This window comes from Daktulosphaira vitifoliae, unplaced genomic scaffold (genome assembly GCF_025091365.1).
Source record: "Daktulosphaira vitifoliae isolate Bord-2020 unplaced genomic scaffold, ASM2509136v1 Scaffold_2, whole genome shotgun sequence".
NCBI lineage: Eukaryota > Metazoa > Arthropoda > Insecta > Hemiptera > Phylloxeridae > Daktulosphaira > Daktulosphaira vitifoliae.
The window spans coordinates 30993223-31005912 of record NW_026099573.1 but is presented as its reverse complement, the minus strand read 5'-3'; the positions used below and the strand labels follow the sequence as shown (position 1 = coordinate 31005912).

Below are 12690 nucleotides of genomic sequence, written 5' to 3'. Positions count from 1 at the left end.
ATAATAATAATAATAATATCAATTCATCAAATGTTACATGTTTATTTCACAAGTACAACGATAATTGTTGTACAAACAACCGTGTTAAAGTGTTATATTCTTGGTTAATCAATAATTGTATAATGTAAAATAATTGATTTAATCACAATCATGTAAATATAAATAATAAATTTTGTTTACTGCAAAAATGAGTCAATAAATATTTTTATACACTATGTATTTTGTGTTAATTTTTATACTTATAAATTGTATAATTTTCATATTTTAAAAATGTGAAAAATATATGAGTGATATCATTTTCACTTTGATAGCAATGGTAGTAAAAGCAATTTTACCCATCCGACAATAACAAATATATAGAAATGCTCGAATTAAATAAACGACATTATTTCACACTTAATACATAGATAATAATGGTATATATTCTCCTTGATATAAACGTTTAGATTTCGTGTTATGATTGCGTTAAAATTTAATTTCAATGAAAACCCATTGTTTTCACTTATTCATCTGCGTATGTAGATTATAGCTCACAGAAAAATATACATCCCAATATATACATACGTAGATATTCAATCAATTTATTTCAATAAACAAAAACAAGTAGCATAACTAAAGAATATAAATATTCTTCGTGTAAATAAAAGTAAGTATTACTATATACATATTTTAACTACAAATAATTATTAAATATTTCATAATAGGTTTACAAAGAATAATAATAAAAGATTATTCCAATAATTATAGAATAAATCATTTTTATTATAATTATTAATTATTATATCTATATATATAGGTAAGTTGCTATTATATATCCAGAGTAGCATATAATCGCAGACTCAAACACGGTGCAATTTTATCATAAGTATATTATATTATACATCATATTATATTCATACAAATAATTTATCATGATAAATAATGATATTATTAATTTTAGAAACTATAACTTGCGATGATCAAGACATTTCAAATATACATAGAAAAGGTTAACTTGGCTGTACAAGTGAAAACACTATAGAAAACATCATTAGCATATTTATCATAGATAATAAGTAGATTGGATAGAAAATAAAATTATTATTAATAATTTAATTTTAAATACTTATATTTTATTTTTATCACATAATTTTATTTAATATAATTTTTTATAAAACTAGTAAACTTAACAATACATTTCTCTTTATTTACATATAAAAAAAAAAATATATATATATCATTTAATTTACAAATTAACAAATTTGTAACAATTTAAACAATTGGGGATTTACAAAATAATTACTTACATAATTATATACAAATTTTATATTTACAAAGTTATATAGCACATGAATAAAATTATTTAAAACAAATTTACATTAAGTTAATAGGTAGAAATAGCTAAAATTTGATTGTTAATTTTTATTCCGAAGTAAAGAGAGTGATATCTTTATGACCCCAAGCTATTGTATCGTTACTGTTGGGTATTTGATACCGCTTGTCATCTTTAAATTCTAAAGCGATTTTATTAATTTTTTCAGTGAATAATTTATGATTATATGATCAAAAAACATACATGGTGCGTAAAATTTTTATATTATGATAAGTTATACAATTATAACAATCATCTACGGTTATATATTTTTTTAACACCTATTTTTTCAAACCTTTATTTTTTTTCCCCACTTCCTATCCACTACGCATCATATACGTTTTGCTACATATACCAATATATTCATTTAAAATTTTTCCACCCATTTCATCTTTCATTAGACCAATAATTTTTTTATTGACAAGCTGCATACCGTATACATTGTTAGGATCATAATTACTAGTATCGAATTTAGATATATTTTTTTTCATATCATCATACACATCTACCGTTTGTATTTCATAACATAAAGAGTCGGTATCTGTATATACTAANAATTACACAAAGAGTCGGTATCTGTATATACTAATTTACATTTATCACCATACATTTTTTTCATAAAATTATAGTGAAAATCGTATATGATAGTCTTTGAAATTTCTAACACTGAAAACCCTACATAGCAAGGTCTATCATATACAATCTCCACTTTTTTTAAATGGATGGCTGCCATGTTACTGTTAAATATTGACACACTATCGAAGTTGGGTTTTGCTATTAGTACACTANTCTATTAGCACACTAGCCCCATAACGTGTTCCAATGTTTTCCCATTTTGTTATAATTTTTACATCGACTCTTTTTTCAGGATTCTCTAAGCATTTTCCGTATATACAATTTATCATCAATTTAAAAAATTCAATTTCGAAAGTCGACTTGGCTTCTGTACGTTTTTTAGTATTTAAATCTATATATACCTTCATCCAAGCCGACTGTTCAAATTTTAATACTTTATTAATTTTTTTTATTTTAACCCCTAGACTAATGGCCTGTTTCAACGTTCGATAGTGAGCGATATAATTTTTTTTTGTCATATAAATTTGGAATTAATTTTTTGAATTTAGATCCAGGTGGTATAATATTCTCCGGACATAAGGGTAAGTCAGAATGATCGTTATGTAAATTCTCACCGTATTCTATATCTACATCTAAAATGACACCCCAATTATTATCATCCGCAATTTTTGATATATCTAAATCATTAATTTCATATTGTGTCATCCATTTAAAATTTCCATATGGAAGATGTTCACTCAGTGCAGCACCATACAGATTGTTTGCATCGAGGTACAATGAATATGTCGATGGTTTTAAAGAATCATAGTCAACGCAATATTTATTATTAGCTTTACTATAATAAGATGAACATTGAGATACTCTCCCTCGAATCCCATTATTAATAAAGCTAATCATTTCAATATCAGTCATCAATTCCAATTTTACCCCGGTAATTCGCTTCATAGCTTCAAAACTTAATCCGGGTGAAGTTATAAAATGACAAGGATCAAGCCCATAATTTTTTAAACAAACATTTCGAAAATTCAGAAATATCAGCTAAAAGAGAAACATCAGTTCTTAAATATAAGTCGGAATAATCCCCCAAAGTTAAACAGTTAAATTTATCCCAAACTTTTTTTGCATGGACATAATCCTCGTCTGTTACTTCACTCGTATTCAATAAACTACGGAAGGCGGATTTTGGTGGTAACGTGCATTCGTTCAGTACATTTATAACAGTTACATATTCGTATGGAAATACACCCTTACGACACATCAACTTAAATTTTTCATCATCAGAATACATTTTCCTAGTTAATTTAAACTGGTCGAGGGTCAAAGTTTCAGCTAATTTTTCTAACGATGATGGCATAAAATTTAAAGAATCAATAAATTTTATAGTAATCCACTTGTCATTTAATGTTTTTACACTTTTTTTTATAGCCATATATTTTTCGTTTGTTTTAGCTATAACTTCGATTCCCTCGTCGTCACCACCAAAAGCGAGTTCCCCAATAATGAAATGTGAATCATAGTTTTGCATATTATGCAAAATTACCGGGACAAATGATGGTATTGAACATTTCAGATTACAATCTCTATGTGCTGCACCTCGATACTTACCCGTTAAGTGACAGTGATCCATAACCTTCTCATGATAGCGTAGATTACCATTACAAATGTGGCAAGTGACTGCCATATTATAACTATATTCTTGTTGTGTAGTTAAAGCTTCCATGGATAGAGGGTTAGAANGAGTGCCATATTATAACTATATTTTTGTTGTTAGAATAAAGAGGGTTAGAATAAATGTCACTTATACGGATAATATCTTCTCTAAGTCTAGAAATAAACACCTTCATGTAATCACCCCCGCGGTATTCCTCCATGCCATCCAAATTTTCGTCATAAGAACATTTAATTAAATAAGAAAAACTATATGGTTCATGGACTGAAATTTTATTTAAATATGAATTAATTGAATTAGGATCGCAAATAGGTGTTAAAATACTTTCAAAATCTGCGTAGATTACGTATTCCACGGGGAATTGCATATGGAAATTTTGAAATTGAACTATGTTTTTTGGGGGGGTTGGTAATATTGTTTTTACTTTCATACAATTATCTTGTTGGTGANGTTGGTAGTATTGTTTTTACTTTCATACAATTATCTTGTTGGTGAGAATTTAACTTATGTTCAGAATAAAAAAATAAAAGACAGCCATCGCATAGAAATTTACGTGTCTTATGTTTAGAAAGCTGTGTAGATACCAACCGTTCCATGTTAGAAATACAACAACAATGCCCAAAGGGTTTATCATTTTGATCTAAATATAATAAATTTACGTGTTTGCGGCGTTTATTTTCGGTTAAGTGTAACGGTCCAGCAATTTTTTCGTTAACATAAGTGTAAACATTTACACTTATTTTATTAATTTTTTCAAATTTTGTAATATGTGATAGTGCCAATGGGAGTTGTAACCCCCGAGTTTTTAATACAGTGTTGTAATGTGGATATGACTCTGGCTTAGTCGCATCTACAGAATGTGACCGTTATATATGAGTTTGAGATCTTCATCAATACCTCTTGCTAAATCTTCTCGAGTAAATGTGTATCTAGCAGGTAGATAAACTTGAAATGAATCTTCACTATTAAGTTTCACTTCAGCTACTGGTATTTCATCAGAATATTTTGATTTTATCAAATATAATCCCAAAACTTTATACGGAACGCCTACTTTAAGATCACATACACATTTTCTTTGTTTACGTTTCATCTCGTTTAACCATTCTTTATTTATTACACTCATCTAAAAAANAAATGTAATTATATATATAGATGATATATTAATAGTTGGTAGTAATTAAAAAAAAAAAAAAAAAAAAATTTAGATTTTGAGATTGATAATATTTTAAAGAATCATAATAAATAATAATTACTTTTTTATGCTGATTAAACCAATTAAATCAATGATGAATCTATACAAATCTTTTACTATTGTACTATTAATCTATAATTGTAAAAAAACAAACTTTAACAATGATAACTCACAATTTATAGTTGATGGATGAAATATTATTTTAATACTTAACTAATCACACATGACGAAAATAAAACGAAAGATAATATGATTCATTTTTCACAATCGATAGTGTTTTATAGCTAATTTTAATAATAGGAAGGGGAGTTTTTAACGTTAAATTTATCATATACATCCTTAAGTAGTAGATGGTGTATACAGAGGGAGGAGGTGCTATTGTTTATGTTGATGTATATTATAGTTATAATAGTAAATAAAGTGATACAAGAGGAAGGAGGTGATATTGCTTTTGAGTTTTCACATTAACACTATAGTAGTAGTAAATGAAGAAATATACTATATTAAATAATGTAATAAAGTAAATTAATATATTGGTATTAAAATATTATTATCTAGNTTCTATTAATCGATAGTTTTTACCCCGAAATAAACATTAACAGATACATCTTCTCTATGTAAAGAATTTGAGTAACATTCCTCATTGCAACAGTAAAATATATTTTCTCTAGAATCATAGTAAAAAGCATATGCGATATTCCATGCGTCGTATTCCGATGAAAAAAACATATCAATATCTTCCGCACCGTATTCTTCTGGATTAAATAATATGCGGTGTTGAATATCACGTGGTAATTTTTTATAAATTTCATGTCCTGTAATAGGGCGATGAAATTTTACTTTATTGTATATATATAAAATCCTCAATAAACCAGAATCATAATTATTTAAAGTACCCATTATTAACAAACACAAATTCACTAACTATAACATTACATGTGAAAATTTTAACGTTCAATGCATCATATACAATTNGTGAAAATTCTAACGTTCAATGCATCATATACAATTTTATGTATTAGTAGGCGTATATAGACAAAAGAGATGATCATTTTACACTATCTCAACAATAAATTCAGCAGATGTATGAATTAATTTCATAAATTTCATCTCTTATAATACACCATTGGGATTCTACTTCATTGTATACATAGAAGTCGCAATAANTTTCATCTATTTCATTTTATACATAGAAGTCGCAATAATAGCAGAATCATAATTTTATAATATTTTCATTATAAACAAATACAGTTTCTACGTATTCAGTATTACGTGGGAAAATGAGATTTTTAACGTTAAATATATCATATTTTAAGTTTAATTATTATTACATGCAGGAGAAAAAATACAAATTAAATAATATCATTCGGTAAACCATAAATTAGTATTCGTAATCATATTTCCTACACTGTTAATTCACACTATTCAAATATCATAACCTACTTATCAATATGATAAGAGAGATAAATAATTTATCATAATAAAAGATAAGAGTATTATCATAATCAGTTATCAAAATTACTTCACTGATAAACAACATATAACACCATCCTATGCATATAATTTCTCTTATCTGTTATTGATAAGGGTGGAGGCATGAAAGAGGTGGCGGAACCTCAATGGGGTACCCTAAAAAACCATGGGGCCTCCTCAGTGAGGTGGCCCCTCAAACACACATCATACCAGTACAATTTATTATAAAAATATAATAAGGTAATATAATTATGAATTATTTTTTTTTGGTTCTCTCTATATAGTCATTAGTTTAGTCAAAATTTGGTAACAAATAGGCAACATATCTATATATTACTAACTATTTGTATTGATACTTTTTGCAATCAACTTCTTACACTTTTTTAAGTTTTGTTCAGTTAAATGTTAAGTATAAATGTTTGCGGCGTTTATTTTCGGTTAAGTGTAACGGTCCAGCAATTTTTTCGTTGACATATGTGTAAACATTTACACTTATTTCATTCATTTTTTTTCAAATTTTTTAATATATGTTAGTGCCAATGGGAGTTGTAACCCCCGAGTTTTTAACACAGTGTTGTAATGCAGATAAGACTCTGGCTTAGTTGCATCTACAGAAAGTAACTGAACCGGAAATAAACCCGCAACCACGGTCGAATAAAAACAGTCTTGTTCTCTACATTTATCATTAACTATGGCATTTTTGCGCAATAATTTATTTGGTATATCTAAATTACACCCACCCCTCAATGGATCATATTTAAAAATATTAATATCCAAAAAAACGATTGCCCTAAAAACCCATCCGCTCCCACGCGTTTCACCTCTTCGAGCTTTTTTTGCAGTAAATGTGTAATAGTAGTAACCCACTATAGAATAGTACTTGATTGCGTTAAAATAAATGGTGGAACAGATAGATTTTGAGTTATACTAGGTATCTCTACATAGTCCTTATTAATATTAAATTTTTTATAAACAGTTACTAATCTAGTAAAGTTTTTATAGATTTATGTGTTAATATTGCATTTTTCCATACGTTTATGAGATCCGTATAGTTTTTTTTGTATTAATTGTAAAATTGATATGAATTGTTCTCTATTTTTTGTACACATATATTCCCCGAAAATATGGATTCGATTTTATTGCGGTGCAAATTTCTGCACAATCACCTAAAATTTTAATAAAACTAATAAAAAATATTCTTTTTATCATTACGTTTATATATCATACTATTTGTTATTGATTGATTTGACTGATGCACACACTCAATTCCCGTTTCAATCCTTTTCTTATTTTTACCTGATAATATAATGTATTTTAATATATATTATCTATATAAATTAAGTTAAAAATTTACTTTATATTAATATACTTACATTCATCAGCGTAATCAATCCACAAGATGCAATCCAGACCTAACCCGGGAGGAGGTGATCAGCACCACCCCCCATTACACCGTAGAAGCACTCTGTAATCTTCCAACCCACAAATCTCCATGGAAAATTCGCGTTATTCTGGTAAGAACAATCAAGGCTCTAAATCGCCAATTAGCCCCTTACACAAAAAACCTAAATCTGACGGTAAATCAAAATCCTATGATCCCAAATCTCAAACTTTCAGCATAGATTGTAGCTCACCTGAAGTCATCGTTGTGACGTCACCCGGTTCGCCAACTTCAAACATAAACTCGCTCTATGTCGATTTTCCTAATATTTCAACAGTTAGGCAACCCAATGTTCCTGAATGCTTTCCACTACACTACACTGGTCCTCTTAATGTACTTGTTTCTGCATCTGGTGATAATAACTTAGGTAATTTTCACCCAGTTAAGCTCGGTAAAACTTTTTCCTGGTGTTCTAAGCATAAACCCTATCGGTTCTAAGAGTGTGAAAATCACGTTTGAGTCGGTTAATAACGCCAACAATTGTCTCACTTCCCCTTCTCTTTCTGAACACGGCTACTCTGCGAATATTCCAAGTACCTTAGTATATAGTATTGAAATAGTACGTTTTGATAAAAGTATCTCTGAAGAAGACTTTTGGGAAGGTTATGAATGATCAGTCAAAGTTGTTTCATTCAGACGCATTAATATAAAAAAGGATAACATCCTCGTTTCTTCAAATTTAGTTGAACTTAAATTTTTGCCAGCAACTCTTCCTCAAAAATTATCAATATACAAAGTTATTTTGTATATTGATAATTTAAAGTTATATCTTGCAGCGAATGGTCTGTGCAAAAGGACATTAAAAAGATAATGGCCACAAACAATGTCTCATTTCCTGAAGCCTCATCGATCAAACGTTCCAGTTTAGTTAATAAATTTTTTACCTTTTCTGATGTTGCTAAAAATACAAATATATCTAGTGTCGAAGTTGTAGCTCTCCTTCCTTTCCTTCCCTTAGTCATTCTACTAATACATATACAAATAAACAAAAGAAGAAAAAAAGTAATAAAACTCAAGTCCCCTCCCCCCACTTTCCTCCTTTAACAAATGACTGTTCTAGGCCAATTTTTTAGGCCTAATGTCAGTTTTTTAAAATACATGTCCCAAAATCGTAGTACTAATGTTGATGACCACAACTGGATTTCCTGCTTATAGCAACATATTGTTCAGCTACTCGCGAGCGATCCTAATTTAATATCTTCTACTTCAATACTTCAATCAATTATAGAATCTTCATTAACTAACATCCACTATCCTTTATCTGACAATGATGACACATTTTAATAGTAATTCTAACTTTCCTTCTTTCAATATTCTTCAATGGAACGTAAGAAGTTTATCTTCCACATTTCAACATTAATCGCTCTGACCGTATCAACGGTTTTGGCGGCGTAGCCATCACCTCTCATCATTCTATCCACATTAACCCTATTTCTATTGATCCTGTTTTAAAAATCTTGCTTCTTAATCATTCTATAGATCTTGTCGGTATCCAGGCGTTTACTAATTTACCCAATCCCCTTGCCATTTAAAAAACTCTGTTCAAAAAACACTTAAACAAGCAAAAATTATGTCCTGGCGCTCTTTCTGTTCCTCACTTAATCCTTCTTCTAGCCTGTCCAATACCTGGACTATTGCCAAAAAATTTAAAAACTGTCTATATAAAAATTCTACCTCTTTAAACGAGTCATGGTTTGATCCCTTCTGCAATAGGTTGCTCCCACTACGTCCCATCATTAGAAGAATGACCACATTGTGGACTTGCAGCAGAGCCTTGGGAAATACATGGGGTCTTAAACCAAAAGTTATGTATTGGTTGTACACGTCAGTGATTAAACCTATGATATTGTACGGTGCCCTAGTCTGGTGGACCAGAACAGCAGTCATTATAGCTAGGAAAGAACTTAGTCGCATACAGAGAATGGCTGCCATTGCCATCACTGGAGCATTAAGAACTAAACCAACGGACGCATTAGAGGCACTAATTGAATTACCTCCTCTGCATCTAGAGGTGAAAGCTCTAAGCTACAGCACTAAGATTCCACAACTTAGGTTTGTGGACTGTGGAGAGTGATACAACAGAACATGGTAAAATACTAAAAGAGATAGACCAGGGCTTTTTAGAATACCCCTTAGACTATATCAAACCGGTTCTTAAGAATAACATTCCCTACAAAGTAGAGATCACTACACGTAGAGAATGGAATATTAAACACCTGACTGAAAAAGGAGGATTTGTGATATATACAGATGGATCCAAAAAGTCAGAAAAGGTAGGTGCTGGAATTTGGGGTTTAAAGCCACGAATAAATGTCAGTATGTCATTGGGCACAACACCCTCTGTTTTCCATGCAGAGGTGATGGCGATACTGGTAGGGGCTCAGAACCTGCTGGTATACAAAAATAGGAAGATAACTATCTTAAGTGATATTCAAGCGGCTTTAAAAGCACTCTGTAACGATCAGGTGAATTCAAAGCTGGTCCTCGAATGCAGGGAAACTTAAGAATCACTATCGAGGTTCAACAAAGTTACACTAGCGTGGGTACCGGGACACAACGGTGTCACTGGAAATGAAAATGCTGACTTTCTAGCCAGGAAAGGAGCAGAGAACACCTATGTTTGACTAGAACCAGTGGTAGGACTCACTGAGCAATCGCTCAAAGCGTTACCCAAGAATTGGCGCAGAGAACAACACTGGAAAATCTGGAAGTACTTGGTAGTTCCTAGACAATCTAAAATGTTTATCAAGACCCCTGGTTTATTGCTGGGTGATCTTAATAGCATGACTAGACATCAAATAAGCACCCTGACTGGTCTACTGACAGGACATGGTCACCTGCTTAAGCATCTTAACACAATGGGGGTATCGGAATCACCATTGTGCAGGAAGTGTGGAGTAGAAAAGGAAGACTCATTTCACATTGTTAGATACACATTAATGTGAGGTGACGCAATATATTTAATTTAATATGAAAACACGGTAAGTGAGGGAGAGCAGGTCAGTCAATCACATCATACACGTTTGTGTTTGTCACAACGGGTATGCCGCTGACACAACGCAATTTGTTTTTATCTTTTTCTGTAGCCGTCTAGTATTCCGGAGATTCCGCGTTTTTTATATAATATACGCCGAGACCTTCAATGTTTTTTCCCACTAAAAAACCACCACCTTCGTAACGGTACGGCGGCGCTGCTATTTTAGACCTATCCCAGCAGTGTGTGGCAGTGGTCGTGAAGCATTCATTTCGCGCTCAATTAGTCGGCCGTTTCGGTTATATCGACACCAGGTTTTTTTGGGTCGAGTATTGCCTTTTCGCCACAATATTCAATTTGAGTTGCTTAACGGATTGTTTATATGTTACGGTGTTTTTTTGTTGCTTTCCCTGCATCTGAAGTGTTACAGTGTTCATCACCTTCAAACGGCAGTGGGTAATTATTAAGAATTTTTAATTGCTTATTTTAACGGATTTACAGTCCACATAATATTTTATTATTTGTTACAAATTATATTATTAGTTATAAAAAAGGGGATAAATGTTATTTATTTCATTAATAATTTGTGCTAATTTCATTATGATTAGTTCTTGTTGTTTGTTATTTTTCTATCATAACGGAAATATCATATTATAATTATATATATATGTTGTTTTTCTTTCTAACTAGTATATTGTAAGGCTCAAGTTCCACATTTTTTTATTTTCCTTTCCTTCCGCTAAGGCATGCCCAAAAATACGTATGGTCAATCGTATTTATTAAACAAACAAAAAGGTTACAAATCGCAAATTGCCGATACTAAAGAAAATATAGCCGGCATTGCACACACATCATGTGCGAATGTGAAGCCTTGTCCACACTAAGATCAAACTACTTGAATAAACCATTTCCTGAAAAAGAGGATATTAAAAACGTAAAACCCAGAGAGATACTTAATTTCGCCAGAAAGACAGGACTCTTTGGTCATTTTTAGAGGTGACTTTATGGTTGGTAATATATTAACACTTTGGTGATAACACTTAGGTGGGTAAACCGAATCAAGACAATTCGGTATAAGGTGCGCACAATGGACCAACAGGTCTGAGTGCATGGGCATTATGTCCACCTCAATAATAACTAAAACTAAAACTAAACGTTCCAGAGTCCAACCTTGATAATGCAGTCGACCGAGTTAATCATGACTCTAATCTTGTGAGTAATGTAATTGATTCGATTATTACTAGTGGGAATATTAGACCGTCTAAAGTTATTCGTCTTGGTATTCATGGTAAAAATAATCCCCGCCCAATTAAGGCTGTTTTTAGCACATCAGCTGATGTGTTTGAAATAGTCAAAAAAAAAGTTGTTATCATTAAAACCACCTTCCACTCTTTATCAGAGAAACTATATGGAAAAAATTCCTTATGAACTAGAGTCTCGTAGATCAAATGGTGAAATTAATTTAATCATTAAATACATAAGAGGAACTCCTACCATCGTGACTAAAGATCATTGTTTTAATTCCCATGCTGGAAATTTTTTATAATTAATATTTTCTACCAAAATGTCCGTGGTTTTTTAATAATGATCCCTTTTTTACGCAACGCATTAATGAATGTTAATTATAATATAATATGTTTAACTGAAACTTGGCTTAATGAAAATGTTTTTGATTCTGAAGTTGGTTTCACTAATTATAATTTATATCGTAAAGATCGTAATAATTTGTCCTATGGGAAAAAACGAGGTGGTGGTGTATTAATTGCAATAAATAAAAAACGGTAGCACAGTGGGGTCGCGGCATAGTAGAGACATTGCATAGTAGGGTCCAGTGTAGATTTAATCTGACAGTGATTAAAATCACTATCATAAGAAACGCTTCGATGCAAATCTGTAGATAGTGTTTAATTTTAAAAAATTGATGGATAATTGCAAAAGCAACATCAACTTCTATTAAAATAAAATACAAAACCCATAATTATCATACAAAAATAGTATATTTTTCAATATGGTA

At 30.7% G+C, this 12690-nt stretch overlaps 1 protein-coding gene and 1 long non-coding RNA gene across 2 annotated transcripts in view; one reads left to right on the top strand and one right to left on the bottom strand.

The window, feature by feature from the left end:
• Positions 1–1096, top strand: part of LOC126897660 (uncharacterized) — a 2071-nt gene extending 975 nt beyond the window's left edge. The window contains exon 4 of the long non-coding RNA XR_007702158.1: positions 989–1096. This is a non-coding gene — a long non-coding RNA (uncharacterized LOC126897660). The remainder of the gene's footprint in view (positions 1–988) is intronic.
• Positions 1–12690, bottom strand: part of LOC126898127 (E3 SUMO-protein ligase ZBED1-like) — a 100713-nt gene that overhangs the window by 30916 nt on the left and 57107 nt on the right. The gene's annotated exons all lie outside the window — the stretch shown is intronic.